Raw genomic sequence first — 27227 nt, 5'->3', positions numbered from 1 at the left:
GGTAGGAAAGAGTATGCTGGGAGCGAAGGGGAGACGTGCGTGAGATCCTGGCCTTTGGGTTTATTTGGCTTCGGTTTCTTTCACTGTCAGCTTTTGGATGTTCATGGAGGTATGGGGCGGGGGGGAAGGAATTAAGTCAGATAAAAAATAAATTGAATACTTACAGCAAGTTTAATACTGAAAAATTATTTCAGTATGCAAAAAGCTCTCAAACTGTCAATTGTTAGCAATTATGAACTACTTTTATTTAAGAAACACTTATGAAAGAGTTTTCATTTTGATGGTGGAATATGTATAGACCTGAAATGCTGATACCAGCAATTATGTGTTCCTGTTATTTTTGACCACCCTCTAATCTGAGGTGACCATTAAACCTCTTTTTTGCCTTAGTGTTGTGTTATATCCTTAGTAAAACTCTTATTTCCTGCAGTCATTAAATGAAGTATCTTGGACTGGATCTGCTATGCAGTGAATACTTATTGAATTCCACACTGATAATTTCAACATTTAAAAAATCTTACTCTTCCCTGTTTGTAAAGTTTTAAAGATGTTAATTCAGATTTATACCAGGCTTACACAGAGCCACCAAGCCTATGTACTGAAGTGTTCTAAATAGATCACCAGTTACTCCAGTTTGGAAAACAGCAGAACAAATGTCCTTGGTGTAAAGGTAAGAGATCAGCTGAGCCCATCTCCTTGCCTGGTGCCTTACAGAGGTGCTTGTGTCCGACACCTGTGTGACGTGCTCGGGGGAAAATGTACTGTGCATTGCAGTTCATCCGTATTATGTGGTGGCATACTAAAAGCCAAAGGATTTATATTCTGCATGAATTCTGCCTAAGGCATGAAGAGCATTGGGGAGAGTTGAATCCAGGAGCCCCCAAAAGCCACTTGATGAATGAGTGTTTTTCTGCGGGCCACAGTTTTTCTGTGCCGCAATTTTCTGTTCATTTTGTGGCTATTTGCTTAACTTCTGTGCTTACCTGTCCCCTGGTATAGAAGAACAGGCTTTTAATCTTGTGTGTTTAGAAGACTTTTCCACAACCATAAGCAAAGTATCTTACAAGAATTAAACTTTTGATGCTGCAGACGTGATGACCTCAGCTTGGGAAAGTTTGGGGGAGTTTTGCGGGGGGATTTTTTTCCTAGCCCAGTTCTTCACTGAATTTATGTACTTGCTTTGCATAGAGATCTGATAGAGCCCAAACAAATTTGTTTTTTAAATTCTGGTTCCTCCTAGAAGTGATGGTGGCGGTGTTTGTGCAGTCTCTGGTTGCAGCTGAGGGCAGCGCTCAGCTGGGGGAGATGGTTTAATTTACATCTGACACTGCACTTTCCACCTAATGTTTCTCTAGCATCTAAACATCCAGACAGAGCAAATCAAGAGAGACTTGGGCTATCATCAGAGCAAGTTTGTTGAAAACAAGCAGGCAGACAATTTTTTTCATATCGAGTGCATTTAAAATTGAATCTCACAGCGGAGACACGTGATCGTAATAAATATAGGTATTTTTGTTAGCACTTAAGAACTTCCATGAGACTCCATTTAGATCCAGAATACTGATGTGGGGAAAGAAAATAGAGGAGATGCCATAAAAGAAAAATCAAATGATAGATTCTTCCTGAAAATGCTTCCTTAAAAAGTCCTAAGACACTGGTTTTATTACATCATGCCATAAAATTAAAATTTCTGATTTAATTATCAAAACTGATGATTCCAAAGTTGAAATTGAATTCAAAAAGAATAGTCTTATCTCTTCTGTATTTATGTTTGCACAACAGAAATGGCAGACTGGCTTTCCCCTCTGAAGTTTGCACACACCAGCAGAGTGATGCCTGAAAAAGTATCCCATGAACTTTGGGGGGAAGGGGGCCGCAGAGGTAATAAAATGAAAAAATTTCTCTGGATTTCAAAATGCCTGTCAGCATCAAGCTTTTGATGCTCCTAAAAGCAGAAGAATCTTTTTAGCTGCTTTCTGGCTTTTGAGCCCTTAGGCTTCATGTTTGTGTTCTCTATCTGAACAGACGTGCAAAAAAAAAATAAAAATCTTAAAATGAGAACAGATTTTCATGTAATTGCAGCACTCCTGATGCTGGGTTAATAAGAACATCACCCCTTACTTTGAGATATTCACTACAATCCTGTGCTATCACTATTTTTAGGCCTTTAGGCCCGTTAATGTTCTTGTGATCTGAAATCTGTATTGTTGAAAGCTTTTATTTATTTATTTATTTAGCTTTCTGTACTTTTTTTAATGGAGGGATGGGACGGAAGCCTATCCGTTAATGAGCAATAGCAGAAGACGAGGCCATATTTTTGTGGCATTGCCTGGAGAGAGAAGTCCTTGATTTAGTGTGCTCATAATATTATAATTCTGTTTAGCAAGAAAAGATACGGGGGGAAAGCTTTGATTCCCATAGCAGTTTGCAAGCGCAAAGGGTGGTAGAGTCTTAGTTGTGGCTCAAATGGCGCTTTAGTAAGTTAAAAGAGCATTTCCATAGATAATATGGAACACTTCGTGAGCTACAATGTAAATAGGGAGTCATTTGGCCTTTGGTCACCATGTTCGAAGGTCATAGTTGGTTGAAGATGTTCCAAGATCAAATGTGGGGCCTTTGTGGGGATTATTTATGTCGACACTCGAAGTCTCGCAGAATTCATAAATCCACTGAGACCTGTTCTGGCTTCACAGTAAAGTGCACATGTGTGTTTCTCTCTGTTTTCTAGATTAAAATGCCACATTTAAAGCCTCGTTGCTCTGAAATGTTTTGTGAACCTGTTACGAAACTTGAGCGCTTTTCAGGAAAGGCTCCGCTGCTGTTTTGACACTGGAAACGTATTATGTGATCTGGTCTGCAAGGTGAGCAGTAGCAGCATTGCTGGGCTCTTAGCCCCTTATTATTGCTGCTTGAACATGCTGTTAAGGGATGTGCTGGCACAGTGGAACTGAAACAGTGGCCAAGTTGGGCAGGGTAAATGATGAGAGCAGGAAGAAGGCTTTGCTCTTTGCCTCTGGAAAGTGAAGCGTCAAGGCATCAGACAGGAGGGCGATTTGGTGGTACAGTGGCAATGTTTTGTGCCAGCTTGTCTTTGCGAGGTTTACTAAAATTTGCAGGTGGAAAGAAGAACATGTTATGGTGTCCTTATCCGGAATTTCAAATAGACTGTAAGTAAGCGTACCCTGTTGAATAAAGTTTTCCTAAGCCCTGTGATGAAGCTCAGGACCTTAATGTTTCTGGGATCCCTTCAGATGCAGAGGGGATTTTTTTATTTTGTTTTTGGTTATCATTATAATGCCCCTCCTTTATTTATGCATTTCCGTTAAAAAGTCTGTGCCAATCTGAACTGGAACACTTTTAAAACAAAATGCGAATGAGATCTCGGAAAGCAGTGGGAGACCTCCAGACTCTGCGGTGAAAGCATTGAACTCTTTGCCGTCCACAGGCTCTTATGGATAAAGTTAGCCTCCTTAAAGAGAAGAGAAAACGCAATTACAAAGCAAGAAGAGGGGGTGGAGGGGGTGTAATTAAAACACATAATCCTAAAACCAACACTAACAGTGCTTTTCCGTGTTATGCTTAAAGCGGTCTGCTTTCTGGGTGCACTTGTTATTGTTTAAGGTTATCGATTTAGTTTCCTAAGGGACTTTTTAAAAAGATGTGAAAAGGATGATGTCTCTTGTTGGTGTAACTGGCAGCGTGATTTGACGCGAGCATTGTATTTATGGGCAGCTCGACCGAGGGGTCTCCTCTACGCCTTGCTCATCTCTCTTTCTTAAAAAATAAAAGCAGCAAACAAAGTGCTGCGTCTGTTTTTTTCCCCATGCTGGTGGCAGTTGTCATACCAGATCTGGAAGGGGCAGCTCTGACAGTGGCCGAAACCAAAGGCAGTGTGGGGACAACCTGCTCTCTGCTGTTTAGTCCACGCCAGTGGCTGGTTCCCAAGGTTCAGTAGTTTGGGCCTGATGCTCCGAGCATTAGGAGTTCGACTCCCATTGAAGCCATCAAACCTGGTGCCTGAAACCTTTGATAGTGTGGACTTTGGGCCACGTATTCCAGTCCGTGAATCTAAAATAACTCTTTCAAGCTTGATGATAAATGCTAATGCTAGGTAGCAATAAATACGCCTCTGCTCTGTGGCAATGGTTCTCTGTAAGGAGCTGCTCAGTCTCACGCTAAGGTATTGTGACCCAGCTGCGGCCCTGTTCTCCCTGCAGGGAAGGGTCCTTAGTGTCATCAGGACTGCCTTTTGTGACAAAGAATGCTCCGATTCCGTCTCGCAGGGTGAAGCTGCGTGTATCCACGATGACGTGCTCAGTACAGCTCTGTGCTGGAAGTGAGGACGTGTGGGCACACAAACATAACTGGAGTTGCCTGACTCTTCCTCTTTTGGACTTCACGCCTTCAAGATCTGCAGCTGCTTTGATTTCCCAAATGTGGATGATGTCTGATTTGATGGAGGGAAGACGCTCGTAGGGAAGCAAAGGCGGGAGGGAGCTGGCAAAAGAAAAGTGAGTATGAGCGTGGAGATCAGTATGGAACGTGAGCTTCACGGGCAAGACGCTTCAGAAGGTTTTTGGGTTGTCTGCCCAGGTGCTCATAATGCCACCCCAAAAACCATCCCTTTTCCAGTACTCTGGAGTCAAGTATTAGTATTTTCTCAAGTTATTTAATACTCAAGACTGGTAGCTTGATAAAATATTAGTTCTATTATTTCACAAGTTATTGTGTGCAAAAATTTCTCTGTGAAGGAAATATTTTGAATTATGATAAAGAAGTAGTGCCCGTTTCTTGAAGTAGTAGTCATTGCTGAATGTATCTCCTTCTCTGTTGGCTCAAATACTGTGCAAGTTTGTCAAAAAATTCCTGCTTATATTGAATGAACTTAGAAAAAAAAATTAACCCTAATAAAAGCTTTGTAATGCATTTGCTTAGTCAAAAAACTATCCTTTTTTTATCTTTCATGTGTTATATCTGATACTCTGGTTTTTTGCTTTTGTAAAAATAGCTCATGCTGTCAGCTTAGTTTCTTTGATAAAACTAATATCTAGAAGATATGCAATTAGAAAGTAAAAGCAGCTGTGCTTCTCAGCTGGAGAATGCAAGTGTGTAATCGTGCTGTGTATACGATCAGGTTCCTGGAAGCATCAGGTTGGTAGGACCAGTTGCATTTGCATCTTGAATCCTTAAAAAAATAAAAAATTAAAAAAAAATCACAATTCTTTCAGAAAAAGTTACTGAAAGACCATTTTCTTCGAGAGATGAGCATGCACAATTTCTCATGATTATATCTGAAATGGGAAGATAATTCACCATGTAAAAGTTTGGTTCTGTGATTTCACTAGAAACAATTTCATGGAACTGAGGAAGTTGCTCTTGTATTAAGGTGAATGTCTGTTTATAGAGATGTGAACTTTTGGAGTTTGTTACCTCTGCAGGGTTTCCCAGTTTTCTTGGCTTTACAGGTTGCGTGTGCTTTTGTGTCGGTGGTATTTTGGACGCTTTTGCTTTTACCAGCAGTTGACAGGGAATACGCATACAGCAGGTGCAACATCTGCTTTTTCAGCTTGCCTCTATACCATCTGCATAGTAAGAAATGCAATAAAATTATTGTTGCAACTGTAATGCCCATAGGGAAGGCCCAGACCCTTCCTCTGGTCAGTCTAAAAACTGATGAGGCAGTTGCTAGGCATGCTTGAAATGCTGCACCTAGCCCTGCGGCAGGCTGGTGCTACGGTCTGTTCTCCTCGCATCTGGAAAAACTAAGCCACTGTTAAAAGCACAGAACTCTCTAAAAAGCATACACTCAAATGCTGTGAGACTCGATTAAGATCTCGTTCAAATTTTTCGTTTGACTGGATGCATAGGTAAAGGCTTGTATGATTATTTTACCATTGTAGCATACTCAAAATCTATTCTTCACGTCAGTCCGCTTTCACGTAGCAAGGGAAGATGACTGCAGGCAACATCAGCGTCTGAGGGTATGAAAGCTGGAAAAGCTTTGCCAACCGGGAGCCAGGTGCCAGGAGTCTGCTTGGGTAACAGTACTGATGCTTTTAAAACATTTTGGGCTGGGAGTAGCAGACTTTTTTCAGTGCAGTCTGTCAGATGGGTATTGCCGTTGCTGTTCTAAAAGAGTAAATATCTGCTCTTGGGATCTTGCTCAGGGATCAATGTGATGTGACTATCGACTGAACGGTTAGGAGAAGTCCCGGGCAACATTGCTGCTGGGGTAGAATTCCTGTCTAATAGGAAAATCAGAAAAGAATAGATCAGAGTCTGTTGACTTGAGTAGGACAGAGAAAACCCTGTCTTCAGGTTAAAACTGAAATTTCCCCACCATGTCTTGCATTTAAAACTGTGAAAGTTTGACAAGGTCTTTTAAATGACTCTGCAGTTCTTTGAGCAACTTAATCTGCGATGGGGCTGATCAACTTGCTGTTGGCAATGCAAGATTGTGGATGCGGAATGGGGATAGGGGAGAAAGGGCTTTATGGTTGCTAAACCAGTTCTGGGGATGGGTTGAATTAATGGTGGAACTGCCATGCAAGTTCTGGTCTTGAAGACTGAGAATAACTTTCATGTATTTGGTTAAACATCTCAGTGAGAAATCAGAGTATCAGCAGAGAAACGTAGCAGGAGGAAGGTGTAGACTTCAAAAATCAAATATAGACTAAACTTTGCCTAGGTTTTTGGTGAGTCTTTTATGATAGTGCTGAATGTCCAAAATCTATTCTGTCAATCACTGTAATAGCTTGGGATATTGTGATTATAGTGGATCACAGTATTGCACAAACATATTCTAAACGTTTCTGATTCCTCGTACAAAAAATTGTAAGGCTCAACGGTTTTCGTGTGCTCCAGGTGCTGAGGAAGTATAAAGAGTAACCCACCGAATAGATTAAATGGAAGGTAGTCATACCTGCTAGCAGGTGACTCTCAGTTCCCCCACAGCGGAGATTTCCCCTTTTTGCCATTGCCACTTTTGTAAGAGCTGTCTGTTTTTAGAAGTTTTCCACCAAAGCACCAACACTCTGTCCTAACCTGCCATGCATTTTTGTTGCTTTCTGCTTTTTGCAGTGGGTTATTAACCCTGAAGCCTAATTATTATTGCCACTGCAGTTCCAGGATTTTAACTCTGCCAGCGCTTGCTTTTAGCCGTTTTTTTAAAAAACTCTGCTGCAGATAGGCAAATATGGCTTGAAGAAGGATTTTAAAACCTGATCAGAGGAAGGAGGTGCTCATGTGTGCCAGGACCCTGGATCCATCACTGCTTGTCAAGGTTGTGACAGAGGGTCATGTTTCCCAGAAATGGCAATATGCCAAATGTATTCTGCAAGAGTGAGAAGACATGGAGTGGAGAGGCCGTGGTTTGATTTGCACTTAACACACAGTATGTGATGATCCACTTCAGTTACCTGCAAGCTTGTTATTGCTGGAAGACCTTTCTTAGCAATAGTTTTCTTATGAGGACAGAAAATATGAAAATGGATAAGAAAAAGTCTTGCTTTTGGCTGTTGAAGCTTTCCAATCCATGTTATTTGTACGTAATTTCAGTGAATGTATTTCCCTCTTCTAGGTAACCAGAATGGGAGCATGTTTAATTCTATTCATGCTAGTTAAGCCGGGGTTTCTGGCCAATGTGAAGACTGCAAGGCCCCTGTCAGAAAGGCTCTTGCGACTACCTCGTGATACCTGATTTGTTTCACATGGGCATTTTTACAAACATCACATCAACAGTTTCTGACCTTGCCAGCTTGAGTTGTCTTCACACTGGCAGCCTGGAGCTGCTTCATATGCAAAGATTTCTCTGTCTGTCAAAACTGGTTGAGTAACAGCTTTCTTCCTTATAACTTATCTCTGCTAACCCCTTGCCTACTGGGCACTAATGTTTCCAGGTAGAGGAGCTGTTTTGTTCAGGTAAAACAACTTGGTGTGCGTGTGAGATACTTATGGTGATCAAACTGTGGGTCGGTTCCTAGATGAGCTTTGATGCTTTGCAAATCTCTGGAGCCATTCTGCTTTCTCAACGTACGCGTTTGTCAGGGGACCTGCTCAGCTACTTGGTCGTAACTGATTATTAATGCACAGAAACTTATATGCAGTGCAGATTTTCCAGCTTTTGATTAAAATTTCTCCCTAACTGTGAGGTTTCTATTTTTGCAGAGGTGTCTGATTCTCCTCCTAAATTTGTGCAAAATCTTTCTCTGATGTCTTAAAATACAAAAACAAAAGCTGAAGGATATTTCATTGAGCGGGTGAAAAGCTGGATATTGGGCCTTGTTTAATCTGCTTTCTGAGACGGAGATGTTGATAAATATGCTTTAATAATTTAAGAAACATTTTAAGCTTTATGACTTAGTATATTTTAATAACTGAGATGGCAATGAGAATTCCCTGTTGGAGAAAACACTCCCTGGAGGTCATGTAGACAAACTGGGTAGAAATTTTGAGTCAAGAAGGTGTGGTGTGAATTATTGTATTGGGCCGTCTAAGACGTGCTGACGTGGTCCGTGGACTTTAAGCTGCACTGAAGTCTGATTGCTTCTCCCACCTTGAGATCTGCGATTCCTCCAAGTTCGGGTTAAATTTAGACTTCCCATGTGACATAACAGCATCGTGACATCGTGCCGCTGGGCTTCTCCTGCAAGGTTTCGTTCTCTCTGCGGCAGAAGTGGCAGGTAGGGGTTAGCCTTTGCCATGAGAGCCTGCACCGTAGATGGGGATGCTTTTAAAAATGAACCTAATCTCTTTTAGCATTCCCTTTTAAAAATGTACCTGTATCGTTGTCTCCTTCCAAGCATATTCTTTTTTTGGCGAAAGCTTGATCCCGCTAGCGGCACTAGCGTTATCTAGCGTTGTGACTGCTGGCGGTGGCTTTGTTGCAGAATTCCCTGGTGAGCTGGGACACGGCGCTCGCGTTCCCGGCCCGTGTTTGCGTTAGAGGCATGAGGCTGTTGTGAAGCACAAGTAAGATGCGAACCAGCACTAGGCAACTGCTCTCTCTCGGGATGTGTGTATACAGTTGTTCAGCAATTTAAAATACCAATCTGAATCTCTGTAGGAGGGGGTTGAGGATAGATTTGATGCGAAGCCTCTGATTGCATTGGCCGATTATAGCATTACCGAACTCTTTTGACGGGTTACTCGGTCTCTTTCTCAGTTTCCCAATATGCAGCGTAAAGAGACATTTCAGACGGGATACTCCGAAAGCTGCCGGATGTTTTGCTGTCCGCAGGCAACATTGCCATATTAGCTCTTCTTGGGGCATCAAAGAAGAAAAGGTACGTGGTGTTAAAGTAAGAAGTTATTTTCAGCTTTATCATTCAAAACAGAAGATCTGGAGTGGGAACCTGGAATCCCATTTTGTTAAAATAATGAAGTAGCAGTGAAGAATAAGCCCAGTTTCTCATTTCCTCTTAACCCCTCAACAGGGTTGGATTTCAGTAGTTTTCCTTAGATATCGGTATTGGGTTGATTTGGTTATATTAAAAATTAGTAAGCCCTGATGGCATTTAACTCTTATGGTATACTTATTCCTGCTGCATTTGTTGTCTTTGATATCAGTGCTGCTATAAGTTGTGGAAAAAAAATTTGTGTGCTCTCTGCCTGGGATCTCTTGGTAGGAAAGTGTTACAGCCTGTGCTATAATGATGACTTCGGTTATTAACCCCCCCCACCACCACTTTATTTATTTATTCAGGATTTTGGGGGGCTAAGCATTTATTTAAGATCAGGAGGGTATTCCTAAACAACTCTGCTATTTAAGTGCCTTTTGGGTAACTGTGACTTCTTGGTAATAGGTGCGTATGATGTGATCTCTGTGGCTTAACTGTTTGTAAGTGCCCCAGCTGGGAGGAAGATCAGTGGGGGGCTTTGCATCATAAGAAGACTTACAGGAGCAGAAGCAGTCAGCAAGTGTTTTCCTCAAATTGAGAGCATGTCCAGTGTTGTGCAGTATTGCTAAGGTACTCTTAAGTGTCTCTGGTGACAACAAAAACCAGAACTTGCTACATTTTTTAGTCATTTTGATTACATCTTTAGTCATTTTGCATTTTAGTCATTTTGACTACATTTTTAGTCATTTTGATTAAAAAAAAAAAGTGATGATTTTATTTTTACAGAGCAATTTTGGGGCAGTGCTGGATGTAGCCACCTGACAATACTCTTTGGCATGCTCTGGTTTGGGAATTGGTTAAATGAAGGCTGGTCGTACCCACGCTGCCCAGCCGTTGGTGATGTTAAGTGCCCAGCGTTCCCACTACTTGTTCTGTTTTATTGGCATTTGTGGTAGCAGAAAATGAATATGCCCCTGAAGCAGGGAGGCTAGGCAACTTAAGAATACTCCAAATTTTACATCAAATTTCTGAGCAGCAGTTGGCTCTAGCTTCTTTAATCTTAGTTGTCTCCTAGGAAGGCAGTGACCTTTTGGAGAAACTTTTGTGATCAGCCTCCTTTCTGCCTGTGGTATCTGCAGGCATTGGTGCTACCTGCAGGTTTCCTGGGAACAGCTAGCCCGAGGAAAAGGCCGATGCCAAATTCCAGGTTTCCTGTTCTTTCCTGCCTTGTCGGGTCCCACTTTGGAGGGAGGATTGCGTCTCTCTCTGTGTTTAGATGCAGTTCTTTCTGAAGAAGAAATCCTCCGTGTTCCCCAGTTCGAACCAGATCCAGCATCATAAACAAAAGGCAAATGGAGTAAGCATCAATGAAAATGTTGGAAGGGGGGGATGCCCCAGCGGGAATGTTAAGTAAAAATCACAAAACTGCTTTGTCTCATGTCCTGAGCAACGAGTAGACTAGCCCAGCTGAAGAATCGTTGACTGTGTCAGGTTGAACGACTGATGCTCTTCGTGCAGGGTGTCACTGGGTAGCCTGGTTACTGCTGCTTCACGAATTCACAAGTTCTGGGTATCGATCGGCTGCATCCTTGCCAAAGCTCTGGTTAAGCAAATGATTTTGCTGTGATGGGTCTGCTTAGATGGGCGAGAAGGCTCACTGATGAATGTTCTTCTGCATGTTGATGCTTAAAGGCTGCTGGCGTTCCGCAGTCAGGGGCTTGCTGCTGCGGGGATCCTGTAGGGATGGATCTGTTGACTTCAACATAACACTATAGGATGTTTTTAGGTAAAAGCAAGTAGATTTTTCCTTTTCTGAGTAAGGAGCTCCACAGTTCTGGTCAGGTTGACTGCATCATGCAGAATAGGTGACCAAAGTTTTGGGTAGTTGCAGATAAAGTGTATTTCCTATTCTGTTCAGTGAGTGCTAAGAAGAGAAAGCAAGATACCCTCCAAGCCTAAATAAATAAAAAATAACAATCATCTTGACAGCGGACAATTTCGTCATCTGAAGAAAACTTTAGAGGACAGGCTTTTTATTCCTGCCAGTGACTGATGGATGTGGTTTGAAGTCTAAACTTTAGACTGGCCCCAGTATTGATTAAAACGTATTTGTGTGCCTTGCTGGGGAAGAAGGGAAAAATGTTATTTGGTGAGCACAGATGCATTTTTATATTATGCTACTTTGTCAACCAAAGAAAACTGTGTCTTGTTTTCCAGTTGTATTCCTGGTCCATGGTGGATGAAGTTGTGGCGCATTTAAAAGCAACTGAAATAAAGATTTTTTTATTCAACACAAGAAAGCTAGCGTGCATTTCTTTTCTTAACGATTTTTCCCTTAGAACCAGCCTAGTTATTGTAGGATTTAAGTTCCCTTGAGTTTCTGAGGTACCAGACTGTGCTATAGTGTAAACACAGCTGCTGTTGAGCAAAATAGGCTTCAGTCTTCTCTAAAGTATGCAGGTTCAGTGTTAGTGCAATAATAGATGCTTATTTTATTAACTTCTAGTCTGCCCATCGGCTTTCTTGGCTAACTAAAATGCTGCGGTCTACCATATGCCCTGCCTCCCGTGAACTGCTGAAGGATGCAAGGGGAGGGGAGGGTGCTGGGAGACCTGCTGGTCTGGTTGAGAAACCCTACGATACGCTGGTCATCCAAAGGAGTGAATAGAGGGCTTCCCTCCGCGGGCTGCAGCGTGCCAGGAGGAGGATATATAACGATGTGCAAAGCAAGTTATTTACGTTTGTGAAATTAGCTTATATACCATGCTCGAATGGTAGGTACAGTTGTGCGTTTTTTCAGTACCGGAGTCCGTAAGGACGGCTCGCGTTCAGCGCCGAATTGGAAATCGGTCAGAAGCAATTAATCAAATGCTGGTGCGTGCCGGGACTTTGCTCCCCACGCTAAGTGCTTGTCAGCCCTGCTGTCATCAGGGCAGCACACGTAAACCGCATCTATATAACCTTGTAATTATTTATTTTCAATCTCTGTGCGAACGCTTGTATTTCCTTTGGATCTTTCCCTATTTGACTGAAGTTGTGGTTTTTTACTTTTTAGCTTAGGAAAGGCAACCTGCATAATTCTTAAGTTAAACTGGACAATGATGCGACTTAGTTGGTGAATGCAAACTCCTGTATGGGTGTGCGTATTTCACAAAGTTTGGACGTAGCGGCGCTCTCGTCGGAGCTAGCTTTTAAGTCGGTTACTTCCATAAATTGATGTCTGTCAGTTCCACAACTTGTTAATAAGGTAAAATTACACAATGGGATTTTATCCTTATAGTAATTTAAATGTAATTTAACCAAAGCAGCTCGACTTTGTGTGAGTGTGTGTCACCATGCAATTAGCAAGTATTTGGTACTCGTCAGATGTCAATGTTCAGCATAGTCTGACCTGCATTATGCTGGTTAGGAATTGGGTTTTTTGGGGGAGTTTGTAGGCTTCTGTGGTGTTTAAAACTGTTTAAAGCTCTGTGACAGCAGCGTTGTTCTCTTCTGTCCCCAACTTACCATGTGTACAGAGAGGGGCAAGGTGGGGAGCTGCTCAGTGTTTGCGTTGTGTGAGGGAGTATTGCAGCTGAGAATAAAAGTTCAGAAGGGGAAAAAGAAGGCAAGATTCCTCCTGATCATTTATTTGGTGCTTAAAGAAAGCTACTGCTGCTGGAAGTGCAGCTGACTTGAAAGTGCGACTCAAATTACTGTTTTTCACTCTGAAACTTATTAAAAGCAACTTGTGCAGCTCTTAAGTGAGATTGAATCGATAACTAAATGATAGCGTGATGAAGCGTATGCCCTCTTCCTTTGTCTTATCTTGCCATGGTACAAAATGAGATTTTTCAAAAAGTGAGTGTTAGCCGAGCACTGCTCCAGTCTTCTGCAGTGCCCAGTGTTAGCCACAGGGCTTTTTTCCACTAATTGTGGAACAAGTTAGTATTTATACCTCCGCTGCATGTCCCTTCTTGGGGAAAAAACATGATTGCTGAGCTCTGTGCCATGCTGCTTCAGCTGCAAGGATCACAAGTTCTGCTTGAGAAGTTTTGAGAGCTCGAGTAAATGAAGAAAGCAACCCTTTTTTTTTTCCTCCAAGCTCTCTATTTTTTTGACAGAGCTGTGCAACTCTGTCTTTAATATGGAAACAAATTTCTAATGACTCCATCGGAACGGAGCTTTTGCAAATTACAGCCCCGTTGTACTGTACCATGCAAAACAGGAGTTATTGCCCAAATAGAGCTCAGAATCGATACGCGTTATGTGATAGCCGGGGTGACGTGACACTAATGGGTTTATAAATAACTGAAGTTATGAAATCTCATTCATCTTTGCTGCTAGAATTGAATGTTGCACACCACTAGGAAGATGAAGTGTGGAGTAGTTTCCTGTTACCACTGAAGGAATTAACAAAACAGTCATCAGTAGATCTCAGTCCATAGTAGTGTTCTGGCGCGAGTCCAGGGTTTAACAAGTTTGGTACTGGTGGGAGCAGATAAAGATGAAATGCAGAAACAAATGCACCAGGAATTTAAAGCATATTTACACAGATCAGATCATGCATCTTTCCTGGTGCAAAACTCCCATGAAACTGGTGGAAGTCGTGCTGGAATAAGGGTGTTGGATTGCAATTTACATTGCTTAGTAAATCCCGTGGGGGAAAGCGCTATTTGCTTGAAATACTAGGGACAGGCATTTCGTGTGACTGCGTGTTTTTGTGGTATAGGTCGACACGGGACTTCAGTCCTTAGAAACAGCTGGAGTTTAACGGATATGAAGCAGTAAAAGGTTGAGCTGAAGCTTATCAAATTATTAGCAGATTTTTCTATCTTTAAAAAAAATGGAGCATCTATTTCACTTCCCTAATGTAATGTATGTGGTGTGTGACCATTGGAATGATCAGGTACATTGTATTTAGAAGAGAGGGACAAAATATCATCAGCAAGAAAACTGGTGGGTTTTTTGGTAAATAAGCTGTGTGAGCCCCTTCAAATAAATATGTAATGTTTTACTGCTCAACTCGGCAGTCTTTCCATGTCTTTCTCTTTATGAATGTGTTGTGACTGTGTTTTATAACAACCTCTTTTTGAAATGGTTGTTTTTGTGTTGTAATGCAATTTCTTCCCAAAATATTCATCTGGGGCTGCTGGAAGCCAATGTGAAATGTGATATAAATGTTGGTCTCCATGCAGTTATTTCTATATGATTGTTCTGCTTTTATTCTTTGATGATTCTGGCTCTGTAAAGTTAGTGGTTTGTCTCCATTCTGGAATTTGCCAGTTATAACATTTCAGTCCTACAATACAGCCTCTTTTGGAGCAGGTGGCCTCAAAAGGAGAGGAAAAGGGTGAGTTAAGGGGTATTCCAGTCATTTAGGTAAGAACATTCTGTATGCTGCGTGGGATGCCGTTTTGCCACTTCTGCTGCTGATGCGATGAGTTTTTAAACTCCTCTAGTCCTGTGAAATAGGAACTATCAAACAACATCAAAACAATGTTTACTTATACCTATTTATTTGAAACAAGGCATATATAGCATAGTTAAACGTTGAATTTCTAGGCAAAGTCACTTATCTCTGACATTGGGCAGATGTATGAAATTGCAGGAAAACTGGAGATGTTGAATGCCGAAATCTTCGGGACAGCACAGTTTAAGATGGTAAAAATATACTCTCTATTATATCCTATAAGAATTAGAATTGTAGGGCATTACTGAGCAGAGCTAGTGTTGCTGGTGTTTAATTACATGTTTTCCTTTTTCCGTTCCTGCAGATATGACTTAAGTTTTTTAATTAATAAGTATGGTTCTTGGCTGTGTTTAAAGTTTATTTTTAGAACGACCTGCTTAGGAAGCATGCCATTTGAAGTGACTTAATGCTTGGGTGTAAACTCGTTAAGTTGACCAAATTTCATTTTTGTGCCATGCAGATGAGTGACTGTGAAGCTCTGCATCGGAAGGGCATCTCTGCCTGTGCAGTGGGTCGCTTGCAAATATTTCAGCACACGTTTGTTTTGTAGAGCCCAGAACTGCTTTAGTTGTATGTGAAACTATAGCCGAGTTGTAAAGAGCGTTCACAAGTCTTCTAGAAACAGGTAATGGGTACAGTCCAGAAGCAAACATCTTTTTAAGATACGTTTCATTTTATGGCTGTGCCCTGAGGAGCTGTAATTCTCAAGGGAAGTTGGACCTTTCCTTTCGGGTTCCTCCTCTTTCTGTAACATCAAAGCTTCTCCTAGAACGTGTTGGGGCAAGACCTCATGAGGTTATCCGTTGCTGCTTTGATTTTTGCTCTCTTCATGGTTACTTTCTTGTTTGCAGAGGCACAGTGCAGAAGGGAGACTTCCCACGGTGCAGACCCAGGGTCAGCCCGGTGTCCACTCCTCATGCACTGAATCCAGAGATGTGAAGTGGTTGTGAATCACCCTGTTCGCACTGGAGTAAGACAGCTCCGTGTTTTCATGTTTCCGGCCTTATAGGACAGGAATATTAAGTGTAAAAAATATGTGCTACTACAGCCTGCTATAGGATAGTAAAATAAGTTACCAGACCTTTTGATAAAGCATTTGATTTTGTTGGACCCTCACTGCCTTCACGGAAATCTCTAGACTGATGAGTTAATGCTTGTAAGAGAAAAATTTGTTTCTGAAGGAACTTTTTCTTTCTGAACTATTATCTAGTTACTTATTCTTTCTTCTACCTCTTGTTTCTATGGTCCTTAGGTTTAGACTACTTTACAATAATTACTGACCCCCTGTTTCCTCTCTTTCCCCCCTCCCCCCAAAATTTCATGTGTACCATGGGGAAGGGCCTCACACCCTTTCCTTCTTGGGGCTTTTCTTCTTAGCAATTTAACCTTTTCAGGCATGATACTTCTTTAGATTTATATGACACTATGCTTTTGCAGTCAGGGAATTGAGCGGTGCTCAAAAATGATCTGTTGTTGTCATCTGAGGACTCTGCTGGAGCTCCTGCTCCAAGCAACGCTAAGGATGAAACTGCTGTTTCCAAAGAAATTTTCAATCTTAACAATCAAAAATGTTGGGAAAAAAAGTTGAAAAAATTTTCAGCGGAGTATGAACTTGCACCACTAAAAGAGCACATGCTGCAGAGAGGGCGTTCTGAAACGCATTTAAAACCCTGGGGTCTGACAAGAAAGCCTGGGTCCAGAATGTGCCGTCCTTGCAGCTTGCAACAGGGAAAGCTGCTCGTCTCCCTTCTCCACGGCATTTGCAGCCCATCAAGTGCAAACCTACACGGATCTGGCCTCGGTTCTAGCCCTCAGCGCTGCATTGCTCTGCAAGGCTGCCTGAGCACCGGTGTCTGTGACTGAAGCGCTTTCTTGGTGGTGACGGGTCCAAGGCTGCAGTCTCAGAGGTGCTAATTTAAGCCTTTCAGCTTGTGAATGTCTCTTTTTGATCTGCTTGATACAAGCCCCTTCCTTTTTCCTTCACAGAGGCCTTCTTTCTCCTCTGTGGATCCGTATTCCAACACGAAGGGTGGTTCAGGGGCTAGACCTGTGATTTGCCCTTATTTTAGTAGCACTGTTTTCTCTTTCTCTTCCCCTTTCAATAGTTTGCATTTTAGAGAGCTACAGGTTATGATGTTGTTTTCCTTGGCAGGTGAGGAACCTTGATGCCGGTCATCGCTACTGTAACCCGACTGTAGATCCTCAGTGTCTTCCCCTTTGCCTTCTTGGCCTGAGCACTTAGACTCTGAAGAAATAAGCTGTCCTTCGTTGGCAAAGCACCAGTGCTACTGTCCTACTTCTGCCTTAAGTCCAAGAATTGACATTAACATGTCTCTGGTGGTTGGTGGATACCTCTTACAGTGCAGGATGCTATTTTTCTGTGGAAAAGAAAGAGCTTGCCCAGATAATCTGCAGCACAAAGCTAGGGACTAAGTTCTGCAAAATTGAAATTCAGGTGGGGGTTATGCAGATTGCCTTATTTGAATATTTAAATCTTCCATAGCTTTTTGATGACTGCTTTATCATTGTTTTCCATATATATATGCAGTGATGCTCATTTACAGCCTTCCCCAATCAGTTATACAGCAAATACCACTGCTATAAATAAAATGTCATTTGCAGGAGACAGAGTTTTGTAAGTTAAATGAGGAAGAAACATTCCCTTTGAAGAAATGCTAGCTGTGATCAGTTGGTCAGGATTTTCTCTCCAGGATTATTAAAAGGGGTGGTTGAAACAGATGCATTGCTCCCTACATCATTCCCCTTCCTCCCTAGCAGTGGCCAAGGGGTACTTTTTTTGCTAGTGTTTCAGAAATACTGACTAAAAGAAAAAAAGTCTTGGGATGTTGTTTCATGTTGCAACTCAGCCAATATAATGTTTAGCTGCTAGAAGAGAGCCATCCTTGGCTGTGCAATCCCACCTTCCTGCTTTTGCCACGGCTGCCAGTCTTAATTCTGCAGTCAGCTTTTTCTTCTAACAGAAGACTAATGTTTTGGGTTTTTGTTTTTTCCTTAGTCAGGCCATGCTTTGTCTGTTTAGTGCTTTTTTCCTTTCTGCACTCTATCTACTAAATAATTCAGAATTGTTGGCCAGGAATTATTTCTGTCTAGTTATTCCATATCATTCACTTCACTGTTAGTATTTGAGCACTGTCAGTAAAATCATGCTTGCCACCACTGGGGGAAAATATACTGGTTTTTGCAGTTATGATCTGAAGCACCGGTAGGATCTGGCAGAGGCTTCACCATTTTTGCACCTCAAACAGCCATGTGTCTGGACCACTGAACTGCTCCTGACCCTGCTTCTGCCATGGGTTTTTCTGCAACCTCAAAGAAATCCCTTAACCCCTTCTGCAGTTTTAGCATCCATCATGTGGGAGTGATATATCCTGCCTGGGGCTGTTGAATCTTGCCCGCATTGTTTACGAAGTAACATACATTAGATCACTTTGAGATGATCCTGCTCATGACTTCTTGCTTTTACAAGCACTATGAAACTTAGTCAGCAGCACTGTCTTTGGCAGGTGCCGTGTACCTCGCGGCAGAGTGCATCTCCACGTAACAAAACCATAGTTGTTAAAGAGTGCACAGGAAACCTGTACAACAGGCTGGTATCGAGGCAAAGATCTGACTACCAAACTGAAACTGCAGAGGGCTTTTTTTAAACAGTTGTTAGAGGTTAGGATGTAGGATAACCTCCCCCCAGCACTCTTTCTGTTAAGGGGTATTTAAATATGCATTGAACAGAGCTGAATTTTGCCTCATCTAGGATTTCTGACCTGAGGTGAAAGTATTTACTCGAACACTTAAGGTGAAAGAAGAGTATTTTTAATAAAGGAAGGAGTTATAAGGTCTTTTATTCACATTTGGAGACTTGAGCAAAGAGGCATAGCCTTTGAGATATGCATGAGGGACAACGGAGAATGTGGTAGAATTGTGGTTTGGTTTTGTTACCCTCCTCCTTGCCATTTTAAGAAGATAAATCCCAGCCATGCTTTTGCTCTTAAATTAGAGAAGGCCTGTGAGTAGGAAACCACTATAGTCCTGTCAGGGTCTGAGGCGTGGGCAGTGTGTAGGTAACATGCTTTGTATTGATGCTTGTGGTGGTCTGCCAGGGGGAAGGAGAAGAGAACCTGTTCTTATGGAAGAAGTGAAAGGTCCTACTATTTTAATATTCTGTGATATAGGTGCTTTTGTACTGTGCTAGTGATAGACTTTGCTAAGTCAGGAATGAGGAACTGATAAGTCAGGTTGCAGGAACTGTGGGAGGGGAGGAAGGGAGTCACTCTTCAGTAATGCTTGGCTCCCAAGCTGACTTGTTGCAGGCCACTGAGAGCTTTCCTTGCGGGGAACTGATGGCAGAATCGCATAACGGCTGACGTTGGAAGGGACCTCTGAACATCATCCATCTAGTCCAATTTCCCAGTTCAAGGAGGGTCAGTAGGGAACATTGCCCAGGACCATGTCCAGCCAGGTTTTGAGCATCTCCAAGGAAGGCGTCTCCACAACCTCTCTGGGCAACCTGTTTCAGTGTTGAACCACCCTTGCAGTGAAGAAGTGTTTTCTTATGTTCGGATGGTATTGCCCGTCTTTCAGTTGGTGCCCCTTGGCATCAATTATCCTGTCAATGAGCACCACTGAGAAGAGTCTGGCTCTGTCGTCTTTATACCCTCCCATCAGATATTTATATGCATTGATAAGATCCCCTCTCCCACCCAAGCCTTCTCTCCTCCAGGCTAAACAGGCCCAGCTCTCTCAGCCTCTCTTTGTACGAGAGATGCTCCAGTGCCTTAATTGTCTTCATGTCCCTTCACTGGACTCGTTCCACTACAACCATGTCCTTGTACTGGGGAGCCCAGCACTGGACCGAGCACTCCAGGTGTGGCCTCACCAGGCCTGAGTAGAGGGGGAGGATCACCTCCCTTGATCTGCTGGCAACGCTCTTCTTAGTGCAGCCTAGGATACCACGGGTCTTCTTTGCCCCAAAGGCGCATTGCTGGCTCATGGTCAACTTGTTGTCCACCAGGACCCCCAGGACCTTCTCTGCAAAGCTGCTCTCCAGCACGTCAGCCCCCAGCCTGGGGAGGAACATCACTGGCTAGGAGGAGAAACGTAGCCTCTTTTCAGACCCTTTCCTTCTCCACTGTTGGGACAGGGCAGCTGTGTGGATTGCTGGCTCTGGAGAGAGAGGTGGGAGAGGGGGAAGTGCAGAGTGAAGCTTAGGGCTGCTATTGCAGATGCTGCAATAGTATTGGCACCTACTGTTTGCAGTGTTATTTGGTAGTGTTCCAGCACATCTGTAATAGTGAGACATTGCCTTTTACTGTAATGAAAGACAGTGAAATTAAGCTACAGAAATAAAAACGTGAGGCAGAGGAAGTCCTAAGTGATGCTGAACTCTGAAACTTGTTCTGTGTGAACAGACCTGTGGTCCTGACTCTTGAAAATTTCTAGTCTCATTTGGCATCGTCCCATCTGAAATGAAAAACTGCTTAGCATCTCTGCGAACAAGGCCTGAGCTCTGAAGGCCTTGGTAATGAGGTGGCTTTGTAGCTTATGTTAAATGAGCGTTGAGTGTGGTTGTCAATATTTTTAGTCCTCCTTCCATTTATCGCTTCCCAAATGAATTAGCAGATGCTGGAATTTAGGTTGAGGCTTATTTCTTGGTAATAGGTAGTACCAAGTCCTTGCTGGTGAAAATGGTACTCTGCACTCAGTGCCCATGAGTAAGTTAACCTCTTCATGAGGAAAATTGAGTTATGACTTTGTTTTGACCCACTCAATGTGTTCTGATGAGTGTTTCTGATAAAACTGTGTGCTATGTTTTATTTACTTCTGCACCTTTTTTTTTTTTTGTAATTATGCTTTTTTTAAGTGCCGTTGCTTGTTAAAATAGGTTCTGTCGTTGGTCAGCAGTTTGCATTACAGTTCAACTGGCATTAGCATGCTTAAAAACAAATAGGGATCCTTAATTTAGTTTTTGTTTTTAATGAAAAGGATTTAAATTGAATACAGTACAAAAATTGCAAACTTTGAAACCAAGTGTTTTCCATTTTAATTTTCACTCTGTCTTATCAGTATGTGGGAAATTGGTTTAATGGGATCTTCTCAATTTTCATAACTTTTTTTTCCTGTAGGAAGTATGAGTGAGATGTCATTCCCTTTGTTGTCCTATAACATCAGTGCCAATATTTAAAAAATATGAACCTAGAGTTAGACTATTAAGTCTGTTTTTAAACCCAAAGCTAGGCAAATGGCTGTATTTTTGCAAGTGGGGGCACCAAGGAGCACCAGCTGAGAAATATTGGAGTTTGTGCATGCTCTGGGAAAACGGGATCCATATCTAGGCATGGATAAGTAGGTTTAGCTACTTTCCTCAGCTGCTCTCTGTACTGGGGGGAGGGAGGGAAGCATCCTTGGCATTGAGCAGTGCTTTATTAGTGGGTCTCAAAGGTTTGAAGCGAGTGCGAGTGCTGGCTAGCTGGTGGGATGCGAGTTTGTCCTGTGGTCTCTGTTGCTGGTGCTCTAGGGAGAGTTGCCTTTGCTGTGTGCAGCTTGTGGTTTCAAAGCTCTTCTGAGAAATAGGTGTAATATATTATCTTTCAGTGTATCGTGTACTATTTCAATGACATACTCCCACTTGTTTCCTTCCTTTGTCATGTTTTTGCATATTAAAAGCATCTATATATATATATATTTTTTTTAATATATACTTATAAAGTACCTTCCTTCCCCCTCTGCTTTGTTCTCCTTTTGTAGTTGCATTGTCTGGACTAGTGACATCCATTAGGTGGTTCACGTGCAGTTTCTCCAGGAGGAGGAGTTTGATTTCAAAAATGGTTTTGGAAAATACTGCAGGTTTTTTCCCTTTACATGACTTGAGTGTTGAGCCAAGTTGAGGGTCCTTCTCAGGTTTTATTGAAAGACTTCTTATAACGTATGCACAGAGTCGACAAAGAGGACTCGTTTGAATAAATTGAGCCTCTTCGCATTATTAAGGCGGTATTTATTATAACTCGGTTAAGACCGCATTGATCTTTATACTTTATCTGCAGAACTGAAATCCTTTATGCACTGAGATCAGACAAATCTATTGTTCTAATAGCTGGGTTTCTGCAAACTGCTCCAGTAATTTTCGTATTCCAGGCATTTGCAGATTATTTTTTTTCTTTGTTAGCTGCCTAAAATATATATGTAATCAATGCATTTTTTGATTTAAAACAACCCTCTCTCACATACAGGATAGGTGAATATTGTATCCTTAATTTCTGTTAAGGGAAATTAAGCTTCTCATTTGGTGCTTTGTCTGCTACAACTTGACAGTGGAAGTGCTCTTCTTTGAGGCCATGGAAAGGATGTGATCTTCTTTACTTAAACTTTAACTAAAAAGAAAAAACTATCTAAACCGGGACATTGTATCCATTTCTGTAACGCAGTTGCTCCGGAGAAGCTAAGAAATCAGGTATTTCATCATGCTGTTTGTGCTGTGGTGCATTTCACTCAAAGACGATTCTAATCCAGTTTAAAGGGTCCTGTAATCCGATGTCTTTTACAGTGCTGGTGGCAGTTAACTACCGTGTATCGCTTTGTGTGGCAGCTGTCTGTATCCCATCTTTATGTCCTGTGGGATTTGGTACTCCAACGTATTGAGGGGTTGGGTGTGGAGGCAGAAGTCGTTTCCTTACTGTTGGAGAGCTCTAGTTCATATCCCGATGAATTATGCTATGTGTCACTGGGGCGCTGCTGGCCGAATATTTACTTGGGCACATTACCTGCCTTTATATAGGGGATAATAAGTTGCAAAGCTGTCGTCTGGGACTTGGGAGCCACAGCGGTTTCATGTTCTTCCTTCATCTTTTGAGCTCGCTTGTGCCTTCAGGCAATTGCTTCCATGCTGTAGGATAGGTAATAAAAAGTCTTCAAGGAAAATAGAACCGTCTGGTCTCTCTGGCTTCTTCATTTGGCCGATGACTCCCAAATGTTCTTGTAGCCTTTACGCTGTGGCAGGTAGATAGAGACACCAGAATAACATCCAAGGCTTCACATTAAAAAATAGTAATAATAATAAAATTTCTGGATGTCATGACAAATGTAGTTACTATCTTGCTGAAGAATCAAACTAAGCAATTCTTCCTGGTAGCTTCTATTTGAAACCAGTTAGGAACACAGGAGGTGTTTGGGGACAGCCGGTTGCGTAGCGCTCAGCGGTGGAGCTGGGTGCTCACGCTGTCAAGAGGCTTCTGAATTACCTGGGAGAGGAGCAGGGACTTTCGCAGTCTCACCTGGATTTAATGCCTGCTCTCATGGAAATTGCCTGCCTGCTGCACAGCCCGGCACAGTTTGTAACGACCCATCTCATCATTCGTTTAGCCGGAGCAGAGCGCTTCACCGTGTGTTTAGCGAGCCTTTCGGCCTTGAGTGTGCTACACGTATAGTTGGACAGATCCAGGGGAGAAGTCAAATCTCGGAAGCAACGGGAAGTCGAGCAGGGGCTGGGATTGGAAAAATCACATAGCTTGATATGACCTAAACGGAAGGAGATGAATACCAAGTGTTGTATCAGCAGAATCGTGTTGAATAGATTACAGTTTGTTGGGGTTTCTTCTGTAACGTATGAGTAGCTCTAATAACAGTATGAGTTAAAGTTACAAAAATTTGTCTTATTTTGTGACTAAAGGGACTGTGCTTTTCTCTGGTAAATATTACTCTCCTGGTAAAAATGCACATTTGCATATAACACTTCCAAACGAATTGCCAGGGCTATAACCTTTCAGTCCGCTGCAAGTTTTTTGCGTCTCTGCCTGTGTAGTCCTGGCAATTGGCTGTATTTAATCCGAGGGGCTCGGGCAGAGGTTTGCTCGAGAACCGAAGCGCGTCCGCCTCAGTCGTGCACTGGGGACGGCTGCTCGCCGTGCAGAGGCCGTAGCCGGGACTGCGTCGTGTGGCCGAGGTGTCACCGTGGCCCCCGTCGCGGGCTGGGCGCACGGGGCTGTGCTTGGCCCCGAGGCCCGCGGCGTTGGCGATGCGCCTCCTCTGCTACGGCCTCCGTGTGGCCCCCGGCAGGGGCCGGGGAGGACAGCTGGGGGCACTACTCCCTAGGAGGGTTGCACTTGAGTCCTGAAGGCATCTGCGTATCAACAAGTGATAATTGAAGTGTCTGTAAAACCTTTGTGATCAGCTGCTTTAGTGGAAAAAAGTGCGTGCCCCACACTGCCTTTGTGGGCATGGGACAAATCCAGGAAAGCTGTCGTAAACTGAGGCTTTTTTAATAAACTCTTGGATTATAAAAATGTGTTTATTACTGAACTGTAGCAGCGCTGCATGTTCTGTGCAGGCCGCTTAACCTCCCATCTGGAGGTGTTGGCAGTTGTGTAGTTGCGTCGATTTGGACAGCGAGGAACCCGCTCTGGAACCATGTGAATTAGAAAAGCTGTGCTGCGCCATGTCCTGCAAGCCCTGCCTGCTGTTGCTGACTGCACCCTCTGGTCTGCATAGCAGCTCCTTTGCCCCTTTTGTTTCTTCAGAAATAAAACAAGGTGAGGTTGGTGTTCTTTAGATACAGTTCTCTGGGGCAGTTTCAGTATTACTGTTGCCACGTGGGGAAATGAAAACCTTGGAGTCTGTTTTAGTAAAATAGATGTAACGGTGGTGGCACAGAAATGTGTAGGTGTAACTTATGGATGTTGGTTGGTGAGAGAAGACTGATGCGATAGAGGAATGCAGTAAGTTTTAGTAATTATCTAATTCTGGCAGTAGTTTTTCCTGTGTGTATATATAATCTTCATGTTCAATGGCTTTTGTTCACAGAGGCAGTGCAGAAGCTGTTCAGATAAGAATGCTCAGGCATGCTCTTGGTGGGCAAAAAGATAAAGGGGATTGCAGGAGCCTTGTGCCGTGTCTCCAAGAAAGCTTTCTTTGCAAAGAATAGGAGTTGGTGTTCAGAAGAACACAGTTTTTGTCCTTGCAAGGACAAAAAAAAAAAAAAGGTTGCAACGAGTAGAGACTTTGTAGAAAGAGATCAGCTGACATTTCCCAAGTTCAAGAAGTGCAAGTCTGAAAGAGGAGTGGGTATGAACATGCGTTCTTTTAATTACTTTTAATGAAATAAAGACTTCACTTGAAGAACAATGGTGATTAGTTACTTCTGTCGTTGTTCTTGGACAGAATGTAGCTATGCAAGGCCTCATCTCCAGCCTGAGCTGCTGAATAAAGGTGGATCACCAGTATGGTGTACCTATGACCCGTTACCAAAGAACAAAATTGTATGATTTGACTGTAGGAGACAGATGATGGTTGGAGGCCTGATAGAACGGTAAACGCTGAAAGACTGGTTTTGATCATAGGGTAGTTAGTCTAGCAACTGCAAAAACATGGAAACATAGCTACCACCATTACTTATTTTTTAAATATTGGAATAATACAGGAAGGTTTTGCTTTTGTTTTGGAGCATCAAAGATGACCTAAAGAAAATGTTGATGATTATAGCTATAATAAAGGACAATTCTGTGATCTGTTTATCTTTGATAAATCATTAGAGAAGCAAGCAAATGTGCTCCTCTTTACAAACCTACTGTTCCATGCATGTCTGTATTAAAATACACTTTAAAGAACTGGAAGCCAGCCAAAGGTTTCTGTTCTCTAGGTTGAATGATATAATTTCTTCTGTAGCTATGACTTTAAATAATGAAATTAATACAATTTGTATTACTTTGTTATAGAAGCATCAAACTTTATTTCACCTATCCATAGTCTACTTTCTGGGCCTTACAGGGCTGTCTTGGAAAGATTAAGTGTGAGTTAATGATGCTGAGCCAAGGGATCATTGGCAGATACTAGCTGGCTTTGACAGGAGAGAAAACTGAAATTGTTTTTTCTAGTTGCAGGACTTCACTTAAAAATGGCTTCAAAAAGTGAGATTCCAGCATAAGTTGGAGATTGGGAAGTCTTTCACTGTGTGTTTTATTTGTGGAGGGTCAAATATTAAGAAAGCATATGCCTGTAAAATGCATGCTCTGTATATACAATTGAAAATTGTGAAATGCCATAAGTGTTATCCAGGCTTACAACTGTTAATGACTAAACAAGAGAAAAGTAAATTACAAGAAAGTTCTTAAACCCTATCCTGACTCCTAAAAGGATTTGAGAAACAGAAGCTTGCCTGAAATACAGACTCCAAAGGTGCCTTCGTGGAGAAGCAGGACCTCTGAGATGGGTTCGAGCAGGGAGAACGACAGCAGGGTGGAGCAAGAGAGAAGAAAAGCATAAAAGTAGGTTTGCACAATACTCTGCTTCCCACAGAAATCATTTGACATTACGGCCAGCCCGTCTGAAAGCTGTGCACTACCCTTCTGGTATGGCAGATACAGAAGAACAGCTAATGGGCAGTTAGAGAAGCAGTGCTTGTGTCTGGTGAATCACAAGATGCACGAGGAGCAAGAACTGGACTCTGCCAGGGTGGCAGATGAGCCCGAGAGGCTGTTCTTATTCCTCCCGTGCTCTCGAACAGTCTGCCTGGAGGAGAGATTTCTTGGGTGAGGGAGAAGAGAGCAAAGCGAGCATTTGGGGCTCACGCTCTCCAGTGTCACAGCACGGCTGCGTGGGATTTTAGCGAGTTGCCTTTCCCCGCCTAGCAGAAGCAATCGCGCAGAAATTGGCTAATACATAAATTTTAAACAATCTTTTATCATCACAGGTTTTACGATTTTGTAGACTGAATCTCATTCTGAGCATTCATTTGCTTTTGCCTCTTTTTCAGTCCTGGTTTCAAGGATGAAGTTTTTCAAATAATACCTAAAACTTGTATTGTCCCCTGATAGGGAATGTTGCTGATTTGTTATGGCAGGTAATTAGCAGCATCCATTTACTGAGCTGGCAGCAGTGTCTAACCAAAGTCTTTGCCGTTTTCCACTGAAAGGATATGGTTGTTTTCAGGAAAAGGATATGGTTGTTTTCAGGAAACATACTGACTCCTAGTGTGGGTTGTATTTTTTTTTGTGTGTGTGTGTGTGTGTTTCTGTGTTGTCAGGATTTTGTTACAAGAGAGTAACTGAAACTTGCTGTGGATGATAACTTAAAAGTTGGTTTTCTCCAGGGCTGTGGATTTTGGTCCTAGCTGACAAATTTACTTACTGGGTTTCTTTTTTTTTCTTTTTTTTTCTTTTTTTTCTAATGCTGAAACTACTAAGAGTAGTCCAAGCTACTGTGATACAAAACCTCGCTTGTAGACCTGTAATTGATCTCATAAAAATGTTTATGAGGAATCAACAACTGCCCACTCTCAGCAGACCTAAAATAAAGTTGGCTCCTACGCCAGGTAATTTACTGTTGGGTTCTCTTTGTGCTCTGAAATTTTTTTAAAATAAATTCTACTGCTTAAATATAAGGTTGAAGGGAGAAGAATTGTTTCAGGAGAAACCCTTCAAATAAAAGGCGTCATC

The 27227-nt window shown here is 42.4% G+C and overlaps 1 protein-coding gene across 2 annotated transcripts in view; it reads left to right on the top strand.

Annotated features, from left to right (window-relative positions):
• SFMBT1 (Scm like with four mbt domains 1) overlaps positions 1-27227 on the top strand; it is an 84940-nt gene that overhangs the window by 9363 nt on the left and 48350 nt on the right. The window contains exon 2 of one of the 2 annotated variants that reach the window (XM_067303246.1): positions 4284-4511. The exons of the other annotated variant lie outside the window; for it this stretch is intronic. The gene's annotated coding sequence lies outside the window, so the exon portion shown is untranslated. The remainder of the gene's footprint in view (positions 1-4283; positions 4512-27227) is intronic. 2 annotated transcript variants of the gene reach the window in all.

The sequence above is a fragment of the Apteryx mantelli genome, chromosome 12 (assembly GCF_036417845.1).
Source record: "Apteryx mantelli isolate bAptMan1 chromosome 12, bAptMan1.hap1, whole genome shotgun sequence".
Classification (NCBI taxonomy): domain Eukaryota; kingdom Metazoa; phylum Chordata; class Aves; order Apterygiformes; family Apterygidae; genus Apteryx; species Apteryx mantelli.
This window is presented reverse-complemented; position numbering and strand designations above follow the sequence as displayed.